The following is a 19,483-nucleotide window of genomic DNA, read 5'->3' as shown; positions in this document are numbered from 1 at the left end:
GGTTTTTGCAGCACAAATGCATGACCTTGCATTTCTTAGCATTCAATTTTAGCTGCCAAATTTCAGACCATTCTTCAAGCTTCACCAGGTCTTTCTTCATGTTATTCACACCATCCGGCATGTCTACTCTATTGCAGATTTTAGTATCATTCGCAAAGAGGCAAATCTTACCCGACAACCCTTCGGCAATATCATTTATAAAAATGTTAAAAAGAACAGGCCCAAAAACAGAACCTTGAGGCACACCACTAGTAACATCCCTTTCCTCAGAGCAATCTCCATTGATCACTACCCGTTGTCGCCTTCCACTCAACCAGCTCCCGACCCAGCCCGTCACTTTGGGACCCATCCCAAGGGCACTGAGTTTATTTACTAGACATCTGTTGGTAAACTATGGACAACAACAATAATCATGTAAATGATATAATTCCAATTAATACAGAAGAGGTATGGCAAGTCTTTAAATAAATTCTGTGCACCAGTGTGCAAAGGGGAGAAAAATGCTTGAGTACCTGAATAAATTCATGTAAACAGTTCTGAGTTCCTCTGGGAGAACGGTGTAGAAAATTGGATGAATAAATAAATAAGTAGGGCATATTTTTCTTTTGAAAACTGTCTATGAGAAAAAAATATCTGCGATCCCTTACCTCTTTTTTTTTTCTGTGGGCATTTTTCAGACTTAAACAATGGTGTTCAATGCAGCTAAAAGTGCATGGGCTCTACAGTGCATGGCCTGAGCAGTCTGAAAATGATCCCCGTACTGATTCACCTTAACGTTGCACAAAGCAACAGAGCTGGAGCTTAGAACTGAGGGCCAGCAGGATAAAGTGACTCACCCAATGTATAACACATACAATTTAGTGTCAAGATGAGAGAGAACCTGCTAAAAATGGAGTCTGGTGTATTCACAGCTCTTATTTAACAGCCTGAGAAGAGCGATGAAGAAGTAAAAAGCGATGGGAGGGGGTGGTCTAGAGAAAGCAGATCAGGCCAAAAGAGTGTGTGTGTGTTGCAGGATTCAGTTGCATTCAATGACCTGACATTTGGGTTTTTTTTTATTATTTATTCAATTTTCTATACCGTTCTCCCAGGGGAGCTCAGAAGTGGTTTACATGCATTTATTCAGGTACTCAAGCATTTTTGCCCTGCCTGTCCTATCTAATGTACCTGGGGCAATGGGGGGGATTAAGTGACTTGCCCAGCGTCACAAGGAGCAGCGTGGGATTGAACCCATAACCTCAGGGTGCTGAGGCTGTAGCTTTAACCACTGCACCACACTCTGCATTGGAGGCCCAAGTAAACACCAATTTAAGTCTATTTTATAAAGACATGCAGGTGATTGTAACTTCATATAGTTGCCCTGTAAAACCTGCAGCAGTCCAAGGCTAAAATGAAGCTGCAGAGTTTCACATCTGCTCACAGGAAGTATTTGTGTATAAAAATCACGACTTCATCCAAACACCACTCCTAAAAACACCTCTACCCCACTTCTGAAACACGCATATGCTTGCGTGGCATGAAAGTACTTGAATTCTGGTCAGACATGATTTCATTTTATGTATCGGAAGAGTCTTTTGAAGTCCTGAATATGTACGAGGGCATTTCAAAAAGTAACGTGAAAAAAACCCGCCTCTGGCATTTCAAACTCACGTGCAGGGCAGATACATTCTTAGAGGAAGTGTTGACGCTGCCCAATAGATGGCATGGCCCGCTTAATCAAAATACAAAATGGCAAAATACAAAATGGCAGCGCCCTTAGCTGTTTCCATGGTAGAGGAGCAGCATGCAGTTAGTGACGTAGCGAGGGTGAGATGTGCCCGGGGCAGTGGTGCCCTTCTCTCACCCTCATCTCCATTCCCTCCGTTGCCTGCGCCTCCCCCTTTCCCTTTCCTTGTACCTCTAGTTGATCACTGCCACGAGCAACAAGAACTTTGGCGTGCTACTTGTGACCCCATCGGCTCTCCATCCTATGTGCTGCACCGGAAGTGACATCAGCGGGAGAGACGATGCGGTCATGAGGAATACGTTGAAGTTTTTGCTCGCGGTAGTGAACAACTAGAGGTATGGGTGAAGGGAGGGGGGGCACGCATGTGGAGAGGGGAGGAGTGGGAAATTGGTGCTCTGGTTAGAAACTATTTCTATAAGTTAAGGATGATAAGATCCTTAGTTCCTCTCCTTGACTCTAATTCCCTCAATATCCTAATTCTTTCTCTTATAATATTCCAAATCGACTACTGTAATTCACTGTATAATGGTTTATATCAAAAGGACATCAGATGTCTTCAACTTATACAAAACACAGCAATAAAAATGATCACAAATTTAAAAAAAAAATTCAATCATGTTACTCCTTTGCTGAAGAATGCTCACTAGTTGCCCATTCATCATCGGATCACTTATAAAATTGCCCTTCTTATTTTAAAGACCCGACAAACCAATGCACCAGCATTTATAGACAGAATTCTTATTCCATATAATTCCCCCTCCCCCCGAACTTTAAGGTCCTCATCTCAACATACTCTTAATGTTCCTTCACTAAAAATAATTGGCACTCACATTGCATACATTTTTTCGGTAACAGCACCTTCCATTTGGAACTCACTTCCATTATATTTAAGAGCAGAACAAAGTCTAGATAAATTCAAGAGTAGCTTAAAATGCTTTCTTTTTAAAGATGCATACGATTGACGTATCCCATGCCTTCTTAATCTATTTTCACTTTTTACAAATTTTAATTATGTCCCTTTCCTTTCATTTCTTTCCTCTGTTTTTGTTTTTATTTTTTTTTAAGAATTGTAATTTTTCTCCTTCTATCCTTTTTGCTTTACTCTCCCCCCCCAAGTAAGTCTGTTTTTGTACTGTTTTTGTTTTCTTTTTGTTTTTTACTGTATAACACTTTGAAATGTTATGTTAAGCGTTTTATCAAATTTTAATAAACTATGAGGAGGGGGGCCACTGCCCCCACCAACATGGCACCCAAGGCGGACTGCCCCCCTTACTAAGCCACTGTGAGCAATCATCAGATTTATGTGGTTGGAGGGTGTAAAACCTCATGAAATTCATAGAAGAATGCTGCAGCAGTATGGAGGTGCCTGCATTGGCGAGAGAAGAGTGTATGAGTGGGTAGAAGCTACCCTTAAGTGTCTCGCTTTTCTATACATTTAATGGAGTTCCCCCTCTTACCTCCTGACTCTTATATGTTAGTTATGTCTCGTAAATGTTAATTTGCATTAATAGTTAGTATAATCCTCATTTTATAAATTGTACACCACTTAGAACAGGGGTGTCCAACCTTTTGGCTTCCCTGGGCCGCACTGGCCAAAAAAAATGTTTCTGGGGCCGCGCAAATGCTGCAGCAAGACAGAGGAGGGAGCTGGCAAGATGGTAAACACCCAGGATCAGCAAAGGAAAACAGTACATCGCCCTCGACCGGGGCCGCACAAAATACTTCACCGGGCCGCAGGTTGGACACCCCTGACTTAGAATGTAAGAAAAGTGGTATAACAAACCCTACATAAACTTGAAGCTCGAACATTAATCCCTGATGAGGAACATTCCAGTCGTCCCAGCATGGTCGTCACTGATGAGAAGGTGGGTCATGCTGACGCCATTATTTGTGAAAACAGGCACGTTTCTTTAGAATTTCTGGCCAGATTTCGGTATCGGATCCACACATACCATTGTCACAGAGGTTCTCAAGTATCTCACATTGTGTGCACGGTGGGTGCCTCGGATGCTGATTGATGAGCACAAGATGCTTTGTGGGCAGACTTTTTGTCATGGTATAACGATGAAGGAGAACGAAACCTGGGTGCATCACTATGAGCCTGAAAGCAAGAGGCTGTCTTCACAATGGCGTCACACATCACCTCCAGTCAAGAAGTTCAAGTCTCAACTCTCCGCTGGGAAGGTCCTGTTCACTCTCTTCTGGGATATGAATGGACCAGTTTTGGAGCACTATCAGGACAAGAGTGAAACAGTGAATAATGCCTGATAGAGTGCAAAGAAAATGATAAAAGGTTTGTGACACCTTCCCTATGAGGAAAGGCTAAAGCGGCTAGAGCTCTTCAGCTTGGAGAAGAGACGGCTCAGGGGTGATATGACAGAGGTCTGTAAAATACTGAGGAGTGGACAAGGTAGATGTGAAACACTTGTTCACTGTCTCCAAACATACTAGGACTAGGGGGGCATGCGATGAAGCGACTAAGTAGTAGATTTAAACCAAACCAGAGAAAATATTTCTTCACACAACGTATAATTAAACTCTGGAATTTGTTGCAAGAGAATGTGATGGAATCAGTTAGCTTAGCAGGGTTTAAATGAATAATTTCCTAAAAGAAAAGCCCATAGGCCATTATTGAGATGGCTTGGGGGAATCCACTGCTTATTCCTAGGCTACGCAGCACAAAATCTGTTTTACTACTTGAGATCTAGCTAGGTACTTGGGATCTGGGTTGGCCACTGTTGGAAACAGGATACTGGGCTTGATGGATCTTCGGTCTGTCCCAGTATGGCAGCTCTTATGTTCTTATGAAGAGCTGAAGCCAAAAATACAGAACTGTCGCAGAGGACTTTTGTCTATAGGCGTTCTTCTCCTTCATGATAACGCACACCCCTCACAGGGCCACTGCATCTCTTGACACCATTTGGAGACTGAGATTTCAGATTTTACAACATCCTCCATACAGCCCTGATCTTGCTCCCTCTGATTATCGTGTGTTTGGACCCTTGAAGGACGCTTTCAGACACTGACATAGCAAGGGTCGGAGGGACCTGGGGCGGTGGCACCCCCTTTGCCCTCTTCTCCACCTCCTGCCCTTCCCCCATACCTGTTTAGTTTCCCCCGGTGCGAGTAGCATCTCCAACGTACTGCCCGCATTGGCGTCAGCTCTCCCTCTGATGCCACTTCCTAGTTGTGGGACCTGGAAGTAACGTCAGAGGGGAGTGCCAAGGTTGAAACCGTTGCTCGCGCCAGTGAAGAGCTAGAGCAGGGGTGGGCAACTCTGGTCCTCGAAGACTGGAATCCAGTCGGGTTTTCAGGATTTCCCCAAAGGATATGCATTGAAATCTATTTGCAGGCACTGCTTTCAATGTATATTCACTGGGGAAATCCTGAAAACCCGACTGGATTCCGGCCCTCGAGGACCGGAGTTACCCATCCCTGAGCTAGAGGTATGTTGTGGGAGGGGAAATGAAGGTGCACATGTGGTGGGGGGATCAGAGATGAGGAGAGGTGCCAGTACCCGAGGCGGTGCACCCTACCCTCCTGCCTCCTCCTCTTGCTATGCCACTGTTTTGAGAGGACAAAGATTTGGAATAGGGCAGGGGTAGGGAACTCCAGTCCTCGAGAGCCGTATTCCAGTCAGGTTTTCCCCAATGAATATGCATTGAAAGCAGTGCATGCAAATAGATCTCATGCATATTCATTGGGGAAATCCTGAAAACCCAACTGGAATACGGCTCTCAAGGACCGGAGTTCCCTACCCCTGGATAGGGTTGCCATAAGACTCCAGAAAAAGGAGTACGGATTGAGACATCTGGGTTTTACTTCTACTGAAAGCAATGGAAGTAAGGAGGACAGATAGAGACATCTATTGAAAGAAATGGAAGTAAAACCCGGATGTCTCAATCCGTCCTCCTTTTTCTGGAGCCATATGGTAACCCTAATGCAAGGGTGTCAAAGTCGAAGGCCGCAATCCAGTCGGGTTTTCAGGATTTCCCCGATAAATATGTATGAGATCTATTTGCATGCACTGCTTTCATTGTATGCTAATAGATCTCATGCATTTTCATTGGGGAAATCCTGAAAACCCGACTGGATTGTGGCCCTGGAGGAGGGACTTTGACACCCCTGTCCTAATGGAAGCAATGATGAGGCCAAAGAAGTGGTGCATTCCTGGCTGAAGGCACAACCAAAAACAGTAGTAACATCAGGAAATACTTTTTCACAGAGAGGGTAGCAGATCAGCCCTAAAGTAAGGCATCCAGGGGTAGGACTTTGTTAGGCAGACCATATGGATCATTCTCTACTGCCATTTACTATGTATGTTATATGTATACAGTATACTTGAATATACAGGTGAAAAAGTGACTAACAGAGGAAGGGGGATATCTCCAAAATAGTGAAAGCAAATAACATTATAGGGTACAGAAAAGCAATTAAGAAAATGAGACAAGCCTTTTGAGTTTCTGGGTGGGAAGGTATCTCTGATCTTTCCATATGGGTCACAGATACACTAATTTCCCCCCCCCCCTCTCCTTGTCAGTCAAGCTAGACCAGATCATAGCAAGAAAAATATGTTTACTCGTCTGTTTATGAAAATTTGGGACCCTTATATTCAAAATCTTTCATGTAGAATATTAAATATGATTATTAATGTTTTACATTGAAGCTTTGGAAACATTCATTGCATCCCAATACCTGGTATTTTGTGTCATCTTCCATTTAGGTGGGGGGGGGGGGGATAGATGGAATAGGTCATATGGAAATGTATTTTGGAGGAATGATAGAAATATGTATGGAAATATCATAATTTATTATAATTTGCTTAATTCCTTTAATACAATGCTATAAATTGAAAATAAAAGAATGGGGGGGGGAGGGAAGGGGTGTAGGGGGATGGGGGAAGGGAATAGGAGGGGTGTAGGGGGGTTGAAATAGGTCATATGGAAATATATTTTAGAGGAATGATAGAAATATGTATGGAATTATCATAATTGTGAATTTAATCGTAGTGCATATCTATTTGTATTATATTATTGTATATTTACAGTACTTGCTTCCTTCAATAAAATGTTATAAAGATAAAAAGGAGAGGTAAGGTGGGAAGGGGAGGCAGAAATTGCATCTCTTTCCTTGCTTATCTCTGAGGCTCATGACCTCACCCAAGTTAACACAAAATGGTTGATTCAGGCCAGGTTTTACCTCAGTGCATGCAGGGAAATGTAGTTCTTACTATTTTATTTTTTTTTTTTTTAAGGCAATTGCAACATAAAAATTCATGCAGGGGAGTGAAATCAGGACTCGGCCAGCTTCTTTGGGCAGCCCTGTAGCATGAAGTCCCTGAGCCTGGAAGGGGATAGTGAGTATTTCTTGTGCAGGAGTTGAAGCGCGGCTGCCTCTTCTCTGCATGGGTCATGTGCAGTATAGAGGGTCTGAAAAGGGCTGAGCCTCTCAGGCTTCTGCTTTTGTCATAAGGGGAGGAGAAAGGAAGAGAGAGAGGGAGGGCAGGCAGCCAGAGGCGAAGAAGAGCATGTGAAGGCTGGTGGGGAGACGGCAGAGGACAGATCCGTGCAATGGACAGGGGGTGAGACCCCCCCCTTCTGCCCCAGCATCAATGCGGTGAGCCTCCTCCATCCACCCATCTCACTGGCTTAGATTTTTCATATCAGGGTTGATAGGGGTTTGGCTGTTTGTGTTCTGGGGGTCTGCAAGTATCGGAGGGGACAGTGTTTGTGTGCATATATATATATATATATACACACACATATATTGTATATATATATATGTTAGATGACTTTGTGTCTCTATGTCTATTAGGGGAGATGTGTTGGGGTGGGGGGAGACAGTGTCTGTACGGGGACTGTGTGCTTGTTTGTCTTTTGGGTGGGGGGACTGTGTACTTTTAAGTGTGCTTTGTGGGTGGGGGCTTTTTTTCTCTCCTGTATGTGTATTGGAGGGAGGGGGGGCTGTGTGCATATGCCTGGAGCTCTGTTCTACATTTAGGCAGGATGTTTCCGTTATGTGACTGATCTGCACAGTAACCGGTAGAGGAAGAGATCTCAGGATGAGAGAGTGTGTGTGTGTGTGTGTGGGTCTGTAGGCATGCAGCAGTATATTTCTATGGATGTGTGTGTGTACACACAGCAGGTTCACATGAGGTACAGCAGCTTTTTAATGCAGGTGGAGGACACAAGGGGGTGGGGGGAAAGGAGGGAAAAACGAAGCAGGCCCTACGGATTAATCCCCTTTATTAATGAATTAACAGCCAAGCCAGAGATTAATGGCAGCAGAATGTCCTCTGGGACTGGGACACTGGATTCTGTCCCCCCCCCCCAAAAAAAAAAAATACCATGTAGTGGGGAAGAGAGTTCAAAATCATGAACACAAGCTAAAAAAGAGTCCATATTAATTTATTGTTTTGAAGGGAGGATGGTATATGGGAAGTTCAACTTTTCTGTAGGGGGGTTTTGTACAAATTAAAACGGTCTATATGTATTGGATTAGATTTAAAACCATTATTTTATTTTTTAAAATCTTAATCCACATTGCGTTGAAGGTCACATGGGGGGTAGGGGTGAATAGGTGTCTTGATCCCATGTGTGTATAACCTTGAAATTCTCCTTTTTTAAGTGAATAAATGATACTTTCCAGGTTTTGCCCCACCCCATCCCCATCTTTTAGCAACGAATGCATGGGCTGCAGTGGAAGAACATTCAGGTGTGGTTATGTGTCTGGATATGAATCGGGAATGTGAGATGGACACAGTGTGTGTGATAATGATGTCTTGCATGCAGTGTCTAGAAGGCTACATAATACACTGGCTGTATACCTGTTACTGTGTGCATATATCTTCCTTGGAAAAGGGCTGCCTTTCTCAGGATTGAGTGAGGTTTGGGTGCTCCTTGTTCATGGGCCTGTGATCCCTAGGCCTACAGAAGGCAGGGGTCAAAAGATGAAATTGTTCCTCTCTCGTCCACTTACAATGGGAAGGGAAATAGGGATCTTACACTCAGGGGCCGTCTTTGTCCTGTAACTCTGCTCACAGGGCTGGAAAAACTGTGCTTAAAACTGAAACGGGATGCCACAGAAGGCAGGGGAGTCCCTGACCCTGGGAACTGGGCTACAGTGCCGCAGAGCAAAAAGAATTAATTAAAAAAAAAAAAAATCAATATTTCCATAGGGTAGATGGGCAGGGTAGGGGGAAGGGGGTTAACTTGGTGTGTATACGCTGGCAGCACTGGCACAGTCTTCCAGCTCTCACGCTGGATGGCGTGTATTGTGTGTGTGCATGTGTCAGTCAATGTCCTGTAGTGGAACAATGTGCATTTGTGTCGGAGAAGCTTGCTTGGCTACAAAATACCATTCCCAGTATCAAAACTCAATGCAGTGTGCCTGCATACATTGAAGACAATAAGTGTCTCTCTTATTAAGCTGCTGTTCCTGTTATTGGAGTCTGAAGCAATTGTGTCTCCACACTTCCAGTCTTTGAGCACAAGAGGAACCACATGCCCCAGGTCGTCTACTACTACTATTTATCATTTCTATAGTGATGAAAGACGTACACAGTGCTGTACATTTTGACATGTGATAGATGGTCTCTGGTGTGAAGAGCTTACAATCTAATTTGGATTGGCGGGACTTATAGGGGTTGGATGGACATAGGTAGTTTTATGGTGAGTGGGTATTAGGAGTTGAAAGCGGACTCGAGCAGTCTGTCCCATGCATATGGCGATGGAGGGACGGAGTTTGGAGTGGAGGAGAAGGGTACGGATAGGAGGGACTTGCCCGATTAATGGAGTTCATGGGGGGGAAATAAGTGAGGAGAGATACTGAGGGGCTGCAGAGTGAATGCACTTGTAGGTCAATAAGAGGAGTTTGATTGTATTCAGAAATGAATGGGGAGCCGATGAAGTGACTTGAGGAGAGAGGTGATGTAAGTATGGTGGCTCTCATGGAATATAAATTGTGCAGCGGAATTTTTGCATGGATTGGAGGGCAGAAATATGGTTGAGTGGAAGACCTGAGAGAAGCGAGTTGCAGTAATCTAAATGAAAGGTGAAAAGAGTGTGGATAAGGGTTTTGGTAGTGTGCTCGGAAAGTTGGATTGTGGTAATATTATGGAGAAAGAAGCGTTTGCAGTTTGTTGGATCTGCATGGAGAAGGAGAGAGAGGAGACAACGATGACCCTGAGATTGCGAGCTGATAAGACAGGGAGGAGAGTCCATAGAAATAGAGAATGGGGTGGTGGGGGTGGGGGTGGGGGGGTATTAGGCAGAAAGATAAGGTGCTCGGTTATAGCCATATTCGTTTTTTGATGGAGGTGAAACATCCAGGTGGCAACATCAGATAGGCAGGCTGAGACTTGGATCTGGATTCTTGTAGAGATATCTGGTTTGGAGAGTTAGATCTGGGAGTCATCAGCACAGAGGTGATACTGAAAACCATGGGAGGAGATCAGTGCACTGAGGGAGTAAGTGTATATGGAGAAAAAGAGAGGTCCTAACACAGAGCCTTGAGGTACACCAGTTGATGGTGGGATAGCAGTGGAGGAGGATCTCCATTGTACACACTGAAAGTGCAATGGGAAAGACAAGAAGAAAGCCACGAGAGGAAAGAACCCTGGAATCCTACTGAGGGCAGCGTATCAAGGAATAGGTTGTGATCAATAGTAGTGAAAGCAGCAGTTGGATCGAGAAAGATGAGAATAGTGTAGAGGTCTTTGGATTTGGCCAGGAACAGGTCATTAGAATGGAATGGGTCAAGAATAGCTTGAGATGAATGGAAGTCCAGGTAACAATGGTGAACAGCACGTTCAAGTAACTTGGATAAGAAAGGGAGGAGGGAGATGAAGTGATAATTGGAAGGGCATGTGGGATCTAGTGAGGGGTCTTTTTTGAGGAGAGATGTAACTACGGCATGTTTGAAGACATTGGGAATAGTTGCAGCGGAGAATGATTTTGAGAATGTGATGTGGGGGGGTGGGGAGTAGACAATGGGAGAGAGAGAGAGCTGAGTAGATGGGTGGGAATCAGAGCAGAAGAGCAGGTAGTGGGTTTGGAGGAGGAGAGAAGATGAGCAGTTTCTTTTATAGTGATTTCAGAAAAGGTGGCAGGCGTTGAAGGGAGGTTGACAGAATGGACAGCTGGAAGGGGGGATGGGGAAGAGGTGACAGGGTTGAGAACTCAGGGTGAATCTTGTCTTAGAAGAATTCTGCCATCATCTGGGGGAAAGTGAAGGGGGGATTGGAGGCGAGGGCACTTTGAATAGAGAGTTGAGCGTGGCAAGGAAACACAAGGGTTAGAGTGAAGAGAGTTAGTTAAACAGGCATAATATTCTTGTTGAGCATGTGAGAGGGCACACTGGAAGGATGTCAGCAGGAATTTGAAGTGTATGAAGTCGGCATGAGTGCAAGATTTAAGCCAAAGACGTTCAAGAGATTGGGCTCAGAGGTGCAGGTAGTGGATGTTGGAAGTCAGCCAGGGCTGGGGTTTGGACGTGAAATGGGAACAGTGAGGGCATCTAGAGCAAAGGAGAGAATGATGTCGTAGGAGAAGACAGCTTCATTGACTTTGTATGACATAGTAGTTGAAGGGTGAGACAGTGGTAGAAAAGGTGTCAGGGGTCAATAACCTGAAGGTTTCTAAACGTATAGGTAGTGAGTGGCCAAGTCGGGAGGGGGGGGAGGAGGATGATGAGTTGTGAATATTAACAGATGATTATCAGAGGGAGAAGATGAGGTGCAGAATTTGGTGGCAGAACAGTTGGAGGAGAAGAGAAGGCCAAGGCCGTGGCCGTTCTGGTGCATAGGAGTCAGAGGGATCATCAGCATGGATGTTGAAGTCACCAAGGATAAGGGAGGGAGATGAGAGTTTGAGAAAGGAGTCGGTCAGTGAGGAAAGAAGAGAGGGACTTGTCAGGAGGTCAGTAAATGACCGCTACTCAGAGAGGTAGAGGAACGAATAGACAGATGGCATGGACTTCAAAGGAAGGAGAGCAAAGAGATTGAGGTGGAAGAAGGGATTGATATTTACAAGCCCAACACCACTTCCATGACCAACCGGATGAGGTGTATGTGAGAAGAGGGCAGGGCAGCAGCTGAAGCAGAGTATTTGGGGCAGATCTCAGTGCAGGTGGAGAGTACAAGAGATAAGGAAGTCATGGATGAAGGTAATCTTGTTGGAAATAGTGAGCACTCCACAGGGCACATGAGAAAGGTAAAGAGGAGGGGGGAGGAGAAGAACAGAAATAAGATTGGTTACATTGTGTTGTGGCTCGCATGATAAGGTGAGGGCTGATTGAGAGGACCAGGACTGGGATTGATGCCCTTGGCAGAGTGCAAGAGAATACGGATGAGTGTGAGAGAGGCATGGGGAGACCATGCCATGGTCAAGATGCATACAGGTAGACTGGGGATGGCTGAATGAGAGGGAGAAAGTGTTGTTGCTGAGAAGACGGGGGAAGCCAACAGGGAGGGTGAGGTGGTGAAATTAAAAAGTGAATTAAAGTCATGTGAAAAAATTAGGACACCCCATGAAATATTCATTTTGAAGGAGGTTTGCCCTACTTAAACCTCAGACATTTAGGCCAGAATTTTCAAAAACTCGTGTTAAAAAGCCACGATTTGCTATCACAGCCATTTTGATACCGAATCTAAAAACCCGAGATATTCTTTAAAAATTGTGCATGCAAATAAGATTGGTGGACAGCAGCGAAGATTTCCTACATTTGCATGTGCCCATCCCTGTGGACACAAGTACAGAAAAACAACATAATTCCCCCCTTCCCCCCTGCAAAAAACAAACAAACCCACACTCTCCTGATGCACTATTGGACAAATGGAAGGGAGAGGAGGGGAGAAGCAACATTGACTTTTTTCAGTTGCACATAAAACATGCCACAGTCAAAACACAAGTGCTGGCACTATAACGGCACCCCTGGACCAGTTGCTGCTTTATGTCGTCAAAAGCCGATGCCGCTCTTCGAAAATGCCTTGGCAATTTTTAAGAATCCACCAGAGGGTTCATTTCAATGTTAAAGAGCACATTTGCATGCCATTGTTGGAGACTGCTAGAAACCTCGCTAAAGACAGAGTTAATCCTTTTTGATAATCTACCGCAAAAATGCATACAGGCTAAACCGCTGGAAAACAGTTTAGTGATGGCATTAAAGTTTTGAGAATCTTGCCCTTAGTTTGGTGTGCTCATGACTGCTGCGGTGAGAGTGAACATCATGGTGAGATCAAAAAGCTGTCTGAGGCCTTCAGAAAGAAGATTGTATCAGCTTTTAAGTCTGGTAAGGATTTAAAAAGATCTTGAAAGAATTTGACATTAGCGATTCCACGGTCCGATAAATAGTGTACAAATGGAGGACTTTCCAAACAACTGCCAACATGCCTAGGTCTGGCTGTCCAAGCAAGTTGACCCCCAGAGCAGCCCGGAAGATGCTAAAAGAAGCCTCCAAAACCCCTAAAATGCCTTCATGGGACCTACAGGAGGCTCTTGCTACTGTTGATGTGAGAGTGTATGCCTCTACAGTCAGAAAGATACTGCACAAATCTATAACTTGCATGAGAGGTGTGCAAGGAGGAAACCTTTGCTCTCTAAGAGGAACATCAAGGCCAGACTGATGTTTGCCAGAGAGAACGTAGACAAACATCAGGACTTCTGGAATCATGTTCTATAGACAGATGAGTCTAAAATTGAATTATCTGGACACCAGAAAATAATAATAATAATAACAGTTTATATATCGCAGAACCGTGAAGTTCTATGCGGTTTACAAAGATTAAAAGATGATACAAATTGATTGAACTTAGCAGGGTGAAAGCTAGTGATTAACAGCTCAAGGGATCAGTTATTGAGGAGAAAGAGTTGTACGGGTCAGCTGCCTAGATACTTCAGGAACAGATATGTTTTTAGGCGCTTCCTGAATTCCCCCATAAGTAGAAGGCGTAAGCAATTGTTCTAGATCTTTACCCCATAATGCTGCCTGATGTGGAAAAAAAGGTGTTGATGGTGTCTTTTGAGTTTACATCCTCTAACTGGAGGGGAAACGAAGTTCAAATGTGAGCTTCTCTTATGTTTGTTGGCTGAGAAGGAGAAAAGGTCAGTTATGTATTTAGGGGCTAGACCGTATAGTACTTTAAAGCAGAAACAGGCAAACTTAAACTTTACACGTGCCTCCATCGGTAGCCAATGCAGCTGTCGGTAGTAAGGTGTCACATGATCAAACTTCTTCAGCCCGAAAATCAGTTTGACTGCTGCATTTTGCACTAATTGTAATCATCGCATATTCTTTTGGGAAATTGCTAAATAGGCGATGTTACAGTAATCAAGTTGACTCAATACGAGGGATTGTACCAGGATTCTAAATGCTGACATATCAAAATATACTCTAATGGATCGAAGTTTCCAGAGAGTGAAAAAACCCTTTCTGATTAAGGAGTCTACCTGGTCCTTCATGGTTAAGCACTGGTCTAGTGTTACACCCAATGCTTCATAGTAGACTGAATAGGATAACTAAGTTTATTGATGCATAGTGGTGTTTTGGTGTCAAGCGGGTATGGCGAAGCTACAAAAAAATTTTTTTTTCTGAATTAAGTTTCAGTTTGAATTCAGTCATCCATTGCTCCATCAAATTTAGTGCTTCTGATGCCTTGGGAGTAACTTCCAAGAGAGAGTTAGTAAATGGAATGATGATCGTAAAGTCATCTGCGTAACTAAATAATTTTATCCCCAGTTGGGGTCAATTGCACACCTAGTGAGGACATGTAGACCTTGAAAAGCAATGGGGATAGTGGTGACCCTTGCAGTACGCCAGATGGATTGCTCCAGGTATCAGAGAGATCGTAATTGAAACGTATGGGTATGGGACATAAGGAAGCCTTGAAACCAGTCCAACACCTCTTCCCTAATACCAATTGCATCTAGGCATTGTAGCATTTTCCCATGGTCAACTAGGTCAAAGGCAAAGCTCATATCAAATTGCATGATCAGGGCATTAAGGCCCTTACTGAACAAGAGACGCAGATTATCTAAGATAGCCGCAAAGAGGACATGTTTGGCGTAATACAGCATTCCAGGAAAAGAACCTCATACCAACTGTGAAGTATGGAGATGGAAGTGTCATGGTTTGGGGGTGCTTTGCTGCAGCAGGACCTGGCCAGCTCACCATCATAGAATCCACCATGAATTCTACCGTGTATCAGAGGGTGCTTGAGGAACATGTGATGCCATCTGTAAGAAAATGAAAGCTGAAGCGGAACTGGACCCTGCAACACGACAATGACTCAAAACATATCAGTAAATCCACTGGCTTGAAACTAAGAAATGGAGAGACCTGGAGTGGCTGAGTCAAAGCCCTGATCTTAATCCCATTGAGATGCTGAAGGGTGATTTGAAACGGACTGTACATGCAAGAAACCCCTCAAACATCTCACAGCTGAAAGAATTCTGCATTGAGGAGTGGACCAAACTTTCCTCAGACTGATGTCAGAGACTGGTAGATGGCTACAAGAAATGTCTCACTGCAGTTATTTCAGCCAAAGGGGGTAACACTAGTTATTAGGGTATAGGGTGTCCTAATTTATTCCTCAGAATACACATTTTTGTGGATATTTTTTATTTCATGAGTAAATCAAGAAAAATTTTTGCTGTTTACCTGCAATTACATCACTTTCTTTTTCAGAGATAAATATATAAAAAAAAGATTTGACATCGATATGTGAACTTTTCTTAAGAAAGAACTGAATATTTCATGGGGTGTGCTAATTTTTTCACATGATTGTATGTGTTGGTAGGAGGTTAAGTGGTTTGGGGTGAAGAGAGAAATTGGGAAAAGTCAGTATTAAGAGGAGTTGGTGAATATGAGTGATGGGGGGGGGGGAGGTGTGGACACTAGGTGCTTCCTTAGTGGACAATGAGATTTATCCTGGACATGGGAGAGTTTCCTAGGTTTAGATTGGTGAGATAAGTCAGACTTGTGAGGCAATGGTGGCATGTTCAAAATTACCTGGGAGTTAACATCATAAGATGAAGATGAGAAGTAGCTTGGTAAAGTAGACTTACCAGGGAGCGTTCACATATGAGAGACATGGTTATGTGAGCGCCAAGGATAAGAAGGTAGGGTTAAAGAATGGGTAAAAATAAGAGAGAGAATGAAATCGGTTATAAACTTAAAAGCAGCTTTTTTCAATGGTGGAGTCAGGGCTGAAAAAAGGGTCACCTTTGGCTAGGCTGCACCCCGCCTCAGAGGAAATAGGAAGCTGCATAGAAGAGGCGGGGCATGGCCTAGCAAAGGTCATGAATCTACATAGAAATATAGTTGGGCTTTCACTATCTGCAGCGATCCAGGACGGTGAGAGAACTGAATGGGAGCGGTGGTACCAGCTCAGGGGCAGAAGGAAGGAGGATTGGTTGGGGGATAGAAAGGGGTGTTGCTGGCCCTGGAGCTAGAAGAGGGATGGATGCTAGTCCCGGTGATGGCGGGGATGAGACAGAAGGGTGCTTCTGAATTGGGAGAGATGCTGTGCTGCTGGCCCTGGGGACAGAAGAGGGAAGGATGCTGTTGGCCTGGTGGGGGGGGGGCAAGTGGGAGGGAGTGCTGCTAGAACTGGAGAGAAGAGTGAGGGGTGCTTATGGATGTGATGCTGGACCTGGGAAGCAGAATGAGAGGTGCTGCTGAAGTGGGAGAGGGAAATGTGCTTTTGGATCTGGGTGGGGGAGCTGAGATGGAGAAGTGCTGCTGGATTGAGGGAGGGAAAGGGAGATGTGCTGCTGGATCTAGGAGGAGGGGAGAGAGAGAGGGGGAGAGGTGCTGTTAGATCTGGGGGATGAAAAAGAAAAGGTTCTGCTGAACTGTAGGGGTGGGGGGGGAGAGAGAGACTGGGTCAAATGGCAATAGAGCAGGAAAGAAAGACTGGATCAAGGTAAGAGAAGGGGAGACACTGTATTGCAGGGGAGAGCAAGGAATAGAGAGGGAAAGATATTAGCCCTTGGGGGGTGGCAGAAGGAAAGAGAGGGAAGAAGGGGCACAGAGAAGATTCTGGTCATGGATGGAACATAAAGACAATATTTACTGATTTCAGAGGGAGAGATAGAGACTGAGGACAGATTCTGAATATGGGGAGAAAAGGAACAAGGACACAGAAGAAAGATGGAGGGTGGGCATGAAGAAAGAAGACATGTCAAATGGACAGAAGACCTTGCAATGACAGGGAAACCCCCCAGAAAAGCTGAGGAAAGACACTGGGATGGAAAATAAAATGCTCAAGCAAAGGTAGAAAAAAATAATTTATTTAAGGGAATATGTCAGCTTTTAGAAATGCCCATTTCTGATACCTTGTATTTCACTTTCTATTTCTTTAGTATTGCTGTACATGTGTCTGATTTCTTGAGATTTCCAGCTCGGGTTCTTGCCTTTATATCACTATTACTGATCTGTGGTCCCTAGTTTCATATTTGTTTTGCATGTGTGACCAGGATATGGTATTCTAGCATGTAGTTTCTGTGTAGAAATCTTGTAGCAGTTCCATGTGTGTGGGGTTTTTCCCATTAGGTGGTGTAATAGTCTTTTAGGGTCCAGTGTAATATTTATAGTGCTATCTGGGTAGGGAGTGGGTAAGTGGGACTGAGGGAAAGCTGTGGGAGGGATGGGTATGTGTATCTAGGGCCTACTGAAAAATTAATCCTGCCCTGGGCACTGACATATAATGAGGCGTTCACAGGTTTGTGTTGAAGCAAGCTTAGAGGTCACTAGTGCAAGGACTCTGATTCCCAGTCTGAGGGAAGGCAAGCGAAACCCATCCCCCCCCCCAATTTATTAAGCTAGAATTTAGGCTCTTAGCCCCTACGTGTGGCAGGATCCATGCTCCATAGTACACTACTGCTTGGACCTGTACTCCCAGCCTAATATGCTCAGGGTCTTTGGGAGATACTTGAGACTACATATGATCTGAGTAATGGAGGTATTAGTCACCAGGCTCTCTGTGTTGTCCAGAAAAGGGAGTGATGTGTTTGTGCAGAAGGAGCATTGGAGTTGGGCAAGGGGTGAGTACAAGGAATCCTTGGTGCTCCCCGCTCCACCTGTACTACATTCTCCCACATTCTACAGTATATATTGCACAGAATTTTTGAGAATCTGTTTTGGTGTCACAAGCCCCCCCCCCCTCCTAAAGGGTTCAGAAGTGGGAACCAGGTGCAGAGGGAGGAAGTGTCAAAACTTGCGGCTTGAGCTAAAGAGGAAGTGCATGTGAAAACAGGACAGGGCTCTTTCGCCTGAGCACTCTGCAAGCTCTGATCTGGAGAAGGGTATGTCTGCAGATCATTTTGTTTTCTCCCCTTGCTCATTTTCTCTTTCTGTCCCTTCCTGCCCTATTGTCTCTCCAACTCTTTACTTCCTGTCTCTCCTCCTTTCCATTCTCTCACACACACACGCTTCTCTCTACAGTCTCTCTTAAGAACTGAGGTTTAACTGGCTAAACTGCAGAAGCTTGTAAGTTATGCCAGTGTAGTGAACTGCTTTATCTGCCATCATGTTTCTATGTTGTGTCAAACTGATGCCCCATGCATGCTCTAGCTATTACTGGCCGTATCTCTGTAAGACCCTGTTTCCTAATTGACTGTCGCATGCGTCATCCCTCTTGCTGTCATGGACCGAGATCAGCGTTGCACCTGCAGCTATAAGTCAGGATCAATAAATCTATGGTCTTACTATCCAGCTCTTCCTCCCCGCTCCTCTGTCTTTCTTGGCTTGTCCCCATCATCCCTCCTCCCTTCACAAACTCCCCTCTCCATATCTCTCTTCTGTCCTCTCCCTCATTCAGATTCAAGGAACTTTATTATCAGATGCAGAGTGCAAAGCTTTGGCAGATGCTTCTGCTTCCCGTCATGTCTTCTTCCTATTTGTCTCTCTCCTGTTTTTCCTGCCCGCTCTATTTCCTCCTCCCCCTTTTTCCTTCTCTTAGCTTGTGATGCATACATTCAAGGTGTGAATAGCGGCCTTTCAGTGTGGAATCACTTATGTTTCTGTAGTCCCTGTTTCATCCTGTGTTTGACCTCTGTGACATTGACATCAGATTCTATCTTCTTTTCCTGGCCATTCCCAGGTTCCTCATCACCAAACCTGCATGTCTCTTAATGGGTGTAAAGATGTCTGTCTCTTTCTTTCTCTCTCTCTCTCTCTCCACGAGCGTCAACTCCTTTTTGCCTTCCATCTTTCTCTTTCTGTCTCTTATTTCCAATCTCCCTCCCTTCATTTCTTTCCCCTCTGTTACTCAGGGCTGTGAGCATCTCCTGACCTCACTGTCCCCCTCCTTACGGTGCGTGACGCTGGGGATATGGAATTTGCACTGAAGCGCCTGAGACAGAGAGGACAAGGGGACGATTCACAGACAAAATGCCGAGCTTTCATGGCAGCGCCAAGAGTGAGGGGGTGGGTGCTTTGAACTCTGTTCCATCTAAGGACCCTTCATCGCCACACAGCCCAGCTTCCTTGAGGTTTTGTTTTCTGATTTTTTTTTTAAGGGTTTGAAACCAGTGACAGGAAAAGATAGAAAAATATCCAGATTATATCTTTTTTTTTGACACTTCCGCTTTTTTCATGTTCTTTCTGCCCCTTCCTCCCCTTCTCCTTTCTCAGTTGCACATCTGCTCACGGTCTGTGGCGATAGAGCTTAGAAATTGAGGGAATGGTGTCTGGATTGCTCCTCACTAAGCCACTTTGCAGTTTCCTTTCGTGCTGCCAGCATGTGCTGTTGGTTTT

The 19,483-nt window shown here is 44.6% G+C and overlaps 1 protein-coding gene across 2 annotated transcripts in view; it reads left to right on the top strand.

Annotated features, from left to right (window-relative positions):
- The first annotated feature begins 7,192 nt into the window (after positions 1–7,192).
- SIPA1 (signal-induced proliferation-associated 1) overlaps positions 7,193–19,483 on the top strand; it is a 116,134-nt gene continuing 103,843 nt past the window's right edge. For both annotated transcript variants that reach the window (XM_033955914.1, XM_033955911.1), the window contains exon 1: positions 7,193–7,342. The gene's annotated coding sequence lies outside the window, so the exon portion shown is untranslated. The remainder of the gene's footprint in view (positions 7,343–19,483) is intronic.

This window comes from Geotrypetes seraphini, chromosome 8, assembly GCF_902459505.1.
Source record: "Geotrypetes seraphini chromosome 8, aGeoSer1.1, whole genome shotgun sequence".
Classification (NCBI taxonomy): Eukaryota; Metazoa; Chordata; class Amphibia; order Gymnophiona; family Dermophiidae; genus Geotrypetes; species Geotrypetes seraphini.
The sequence above is the reverse complement of the archived record's forward strand: the minus strand, read 5'-3'. Positions and strand labels throughout refer to the sequence as shown.